Here is a 6,202-nt window from a genome sequence, read left to right on the forward strand (position 1 = left end):
ATATATATATATATATATGTATATATATACATATATACATATATGTGTATGTGTGTGCATCTATGTATACATATATGTACACATATACTTATGTACACAATATGTATATGATTCCACCTTTAGAAAAATGATCTTAACTCACAAAAGGCAGACAACATACAGGTCCAATGACCACAGCCTGGAATCTTTGCAAACCACAAGGGTGTCAGCGACATGTTTTGGCGGCCTAAATTCTGTTGTGAGTGGGGTAGCAAGCTGCTCCATTGTTGACAATTTTACTTAGGCCTTTTCGAACACGTTAAGTGTGCTGCTTTATATATACACACACACGCATGTATATATATATATATATATATATATATATATATATATATATATATATATATATATATATATATATATATAATATATATATAGATATATACATCAAATATATACATATATATATATATATATCAAGCTGCTCATTTTGACGATTTCTGAACTCATTTAAAGTGTTTCTGAAATCAGAGATGCACCTAAGGGATCAGAGGCCATGCCAGCCCCCCAGCTGGTTACGAGGCAGTAAGGAAACTAGCCTTAGGTAAACAGTAGCTACCGCACACATAGCATTACACCAAAAAAAGGCAGCATCACCCCATTTTGAGACCAAACAGAATCACAGTCCTCAGGGCGAGATAACAGAATAGCCTGCTGGTGAATAATAAGCACTTTAATCCTCACAAAACAACTCATGAGATATTTTGTACGGCAAGGTTTGTGGTACTGGTGTCAGGTATGACAAAGCAGATGCAAAAATATCAAGCGAATTAATGCTGTGGAACCATTCTCACCTTCATGGGCATTTCTCTAGCACCAGGAGTGCCACCGCCCTCCAATACCAAACCCACAGCTCCTTTCTATAGGAGGACGGCCGCAATGTTTGCGCTCGCTGTGGCGCCTTGGCAGCCTTCTTTGCCCTTTGAAAGGATAGCCGGGGTAACAGCAAGTCACGTTCTAGTCCGCACAGCCAATACGAGCAATCGTAGTGAGGCCAAAGAAACCATAGAGGCAAATGTCTAGTCATGAAATCAAAACAAAACTTGCATGTCGCGCGAAAACTGCAGGACACTGGCATTCGCCGGGCGCTCCAGCTTAGTCAAAACGCTCTGCAGTCATATGCATTGTCATATCTAGATCCTTTTCGGTATTTTCTACTGTCTAGTATGGGACTCCGAAATCCGGTTGTTAAAAACGGCGAATCGGCCGACCGGGCGGGTCATTGGAAATACACGGTTTTGTCGCCGACTTACCAACGGAGTGAGCGACCAACTAAAAATCTTATTATATTTTTGTCACCGGGTTGGAATGAAACCTAAAAAAATACCATGGTGCTGTAGGGTACGGTAAAAGATCTTTACCTACTAAACGTAAAAAGTTTTTACTGCTACTTTACTTTTACGCACTCTACCTAAAAGGTTTTGACGAACTGCACATGTTTTGTTGCGCAAGGCATTACTACGGAGGACACGTGCTAGGTTGTGCAATGTGTGCTGCAAAATTTGATGGTGGCCGCCACCGAAATGTGCAGCCCAGGGCATTTTTGGCACCAAACATTGAGTGAAAATACACATTTTTGTCGCCGACTTTATCCATCAAGCCGGAAACTTTCACCATCCCTGGCAAGGGTACTAATGTTCCTGTTGTTTAGCTCATTTATAGCTGTTTTGAATGATTCTTAAATAATGTTGGATTGCCTTGCAGAATTTTGGGTTCTCTCCCCCAAGATTTGAAAGTTTTGAAGTCCTGAAGTTCTGAAGTCCCGTAGGATTGTTTTGCAACGGTGAAAGCTTTGCAGATCCCAGAGGGAACTGGTAAGCATGCTCATGATGATTGCGCTGCGTTATCACACTAATTTTTACGGCGGCACGGCTCAAAATTGCATTTGCAGTCGGCGCTGGGTACAGTACCCTTACATGCGCGAAGTTATTAGTTCTGGTTAGATAAACATCAGGATTGCTGGCAACAATGCAAGTTCAGCATGGACGGCAAGGGCAGGATTTCCTACGACTCAGGCAGCCCGAATGGAATGAAAACATTGCCTGCAGCGTACTTGACAGCATCGAGATAAGATAGACAGTCCGGAACAGTCACGGCACGCGTACATCTGCTGATCTGAAGGACACCAGTGACATCACAGGTCAGGTCGAAGGACACAATTCGCCAAATGTATTGGCAACTGCGCTTCCATTCGCGAGTCAGGTTCAACACGGCGATGCGACCAAACTGAAATGAAATGGGCAATACTGGAACTAGAAATGCGCTATGGAAATGAAACAATGCGCTTAAATCCAATGATAAATATTTAGTTGAAAAACGAAACTCTTGTGTGTAGTGTCTAGGTGCAAGACGTTGCTTACCAACATGTGCCCAACACAACCCTAGGTATGCATGACATCAACACCTTGGCGTTTTTCCAAAAGCTCGCATGTCCGTCACACATTGGGGATGGTACGCAGCGGATATCAACAGAGAGCATTATGTGCACCTATCCATGTGCATTGCATACAATCACGTAAATACCATGTTAACACCACGCATGTTATGTGGTTTTAGAAGAAAAAAATATTTCAAATGCGTTTTTAACATGTGGTTCTGCTTTGCCCGGAAGAATGAAAAATACGCCTTAATCCCTATGCTTTTGAAGGAACGTAATCTGCGATGGTCACACCCTATGTCCATGTAAGACATAAACCACACGACGTTTAAATTACGTCCAAAATTCGAATATACGAGAAAGCTGTGACCGACAAGCCAATGTCTTTCAAGATGGCAGCGCTAAGTCGCGTGTTAGGCATTCAAACATGCAATCGAAATTCACAGGGATCATCTTTTCCGAAGGAATGCTCATCGCGACCAGACGGAAGATGGAAGCAAATATTTCGTTTGCGGCTGCGTTGGCTGTCGAAAAGTATGACGCATTGGGCAAAAGTATGACAGCGCATCTGCCGAAGTATGGCAGATGCGCGGTTTGTATCCTGGGGCCGAAGACACGCGTCCGACACGCTGAGAAAGCGCGTGTGAGCAGATTCTTAGTGTTGCAGCCTCGCACAGCATCGCATAGCTACAGATACAGGATCAAGACATTAAAAGCGCTTATTGAGAAATTGATATATTTTTCTCGTGTTGTCATCCAAGGGAAGGAGATAAATCTCACTGTGTCCGGAGCATCACACCAATGACATGGATAGCCCGCTCACGTGTGGACCGCGCTCATCCCATTAAAATGTGATTTGCTATTAAGCCGTGGACCGTGCTTTTCCTACCAGGCGACACCCTGCGCGAAATATAATGTTGGACGATCCTGGACGGGCCCAACATTATTGCACTTTACGAACAGGAAGTTGATAATTGGTTTACGATGCGGCTTCCAGCTCAGGTTTTAATCTCCTGTTTTTTCCTTCGCCTCGTCCACGAATTTTAGCCAAGTAACCTAAGAAGTCAATAAACTGCCAAATGCGCCCGAACATATCCGCTTTGTGTCTGCTTAACATGGGAATCTTTAGATATTGGACAGCGTGAATCTGTCAACTTCCTCGTAGAAGGTATCCAACGCTAGCTTTTCTCGTTTTCAACGGCCACAGCAAACGTTTCTAGTTCTCCAGTATTGTCTGAATATTACTTGATTCGCAAAAGTGGTCACGAGCTGGATTGAGCGAATGACAATGTTGCGATCAGCACGCATTGCCATAAGTTAGGAACGGCCACCCATCCAGCTCCACAACGGCCCGGGCCACCAATATCGGTGCCCGGCTGATACATCCGACTTTACTGGGACCATCTGTCTGCAGTTTGGAACGGCCACTGCTCGGCTGACGCATGGCACGTCCGTGACCAGGCTAGACATCTGCCGGTCACCCGATCCGTGACCAGGTTAGACATCTGCCGGTCACCCGATCCGTGACCAGGTTAGACATCTGCCGGTCACCCGACCCGTGACCAGGCTAGACATCTGCCGGTCACCCGATCCGTGACCAGGCTAGACATCTGCCGGTCACCCGATCCGTGACCAGGTGAGACATCTGCCGGTCACCCGATCCGTGACCAGGTGAGACATCTACCGGTCACCCGATCCGTGACCAGGCTAGACATCTGCCGGTCACCCGATCCGTGACCAGGTGAGACATCTGCCGGTCACCCGATCCGTGACCAGGTGAGACATCTGCCAGTCACCCGATCCGTGACCAGGTTAGACATCTGCCGGTCACCCGATCCGTGACCAGGTGAGACCGTACTCAATACTTTGACTCGTGCCCATGCGCATGGATGAAATGATCGATATAATCGTTGTTCAGGACCATAACGTGGGTTAATCAGTACCTCCAGGTATACTGAAGGTTATTAACTCAACATAAGTACGCTGAGTTGATAATGCCGAATAACTAACCTGAAGGTCTTTCTTTCCCATATCAAGTAGGTAGAATAAAGCTGTTTGCAGATACTCGTTGTGTTACAAAGTTGACTATTCCAGTATTATTGCTGTCGACGGATCAAATCCAAGTAAATATGCAAAACACGATGATCACCGAGGAGTGCGGTGGAAGGAATCTGCGTAAATCGCTGGGCTCTCGAAGCGGATGGAAGAAAGCTTAATTTTAGCACAGGTCAGGTACGTCAGGATAGATAGTGTGTGCGTACTCAAATTTAGGCCTCAAAGATCACTCTTGCTGACGTGGCGCCATGCAGTAACAAGGTGATTGCCGATTACCCTCAAATGTCGACGTCTGTCCAATTTACCTGAGTATTCCTGTACACAAAAGTTATCTTCTGACGTTTTACCGAATGTCGGGATATTTCCTTATGTATTAGACCATGCGTGTGGTGTAACATTTCGTTTTCGTCTTCGTCTTTCGCTCTTCGTGCTTGGAAAGCATTTTTGAATGCGGGTCGAAATGTTTCACAAGCTCACGCACAAACAGTCCGACACCAATGCGACTGGAAGCTATGAAGCTGTTACCAACCGCAGCTGTTGCCGTCAAAACTTGCAACCACATAGATAAAGTTTGGTGGTGAATGGCATTTATAGTGAAATGTTGTAATTCCGCGGTGACGATGCTGTTAACGATGGTCGTAGATAGTGGCTCCTTGTTACGGCTGGACTAAGTAAACCACGGATGAGGTTTCCTATTCAGTTCGGGAGAAGGCTTCAGCCCCCCGCCCAAGTTTTGGAAGGGAGTGGGCCAAATCCGAGGAGAAACCTGTGTGTCGGTATGCTTTGGGAAAGGTAGGGTAATTTTCCACTGTTCAGCCCCTCCTCCCCCAAAAAACTCATTTTGTGAAAATAAGCTCCTAAAATAAACCCTGGCATTTTCTCTTCGTGGACTTCCCCGATGTTATCACCCAAGTAGGTATGGTGAGAAGAATGGGCTTAAGTTTATTTCCATGTTCTATCACGCAACAACATTGGGTAAAAAGCGTACCACACTTGTTCCAGAAAATTTGCCATGACCTTGACCACTGGACTGCCTTCTACCTTCGGTTTCGGACAGAAATTAAAACAGCGCCCTCGGTCCTGGGAATCATTTTACTGGCCCCGTTTAGTTTTAAACATTATCATTTTAATCATGTAGCGTCATATGTAAGACGGTTTCCAGCATTCTTGGCTGCAGTGCACCGGCGCATGCAGTAATCTGTGCTGTGAAAGTCGGACCACGTCTGGCCTCTTGGTGGACCACGGCAAAAAATTGATTTTTTTATTTTATCACAGACATCCGTGGCTGTGCGTGTTTCTGCAACTAGCAATGCCCGTGTGTACATGCATATGAAAGGGTTCTCGGCGTTCTCTTATTTCCTGGTCAGAAATGACGTGGTGGCATGCGTCGAAAGCTGATTATAAAGCCCGCGCTAAACGTCAAGCCAACCCAACCTTGCTGTGAACGCCAATTATCTAACGATACCGTTGCCATGGTGTGTCATAGCCAGAAAAAAGGTTCTGGGTGCTTCCTGCGTGCGGTCTCCCTCGGACTCAATGACGTCTTATCTAAGACATCAACGCCCACCTGGGCACAGTTGGTGTATCTCCCTCGTTAATCTTTGTGGTTCAATCTTGGACGTGGTCTTTCAACAGAAAAAAACCGGCCCTATCGGTTGTCAGCATCAGGTTTCTTTAAACTCTAGCCTCATCCGCTACACAATGGCTTATATTTTAGCATACGGAATATGG

Source organism: Pollicipes pollicipes, unplaced genomic scaffold, assembly GCF_011947565.3.
Source record: "Pollicipes pollicipes isolate AB1234 unplaced genomic scaffold, Ppol_2.1 Scaffold_7261;HRSCAF=8764_pilon_pilon_pilon, whole genome shotgun sequence".
In the NCBI taxonomy this organism is placed as follows: Eukaryota; Metazoa; Arthropoda; class Thecostraca; order Pollicipedomorpha; family Pollicipedidae; genus Pollicipes; species Pollicipes pollicipes.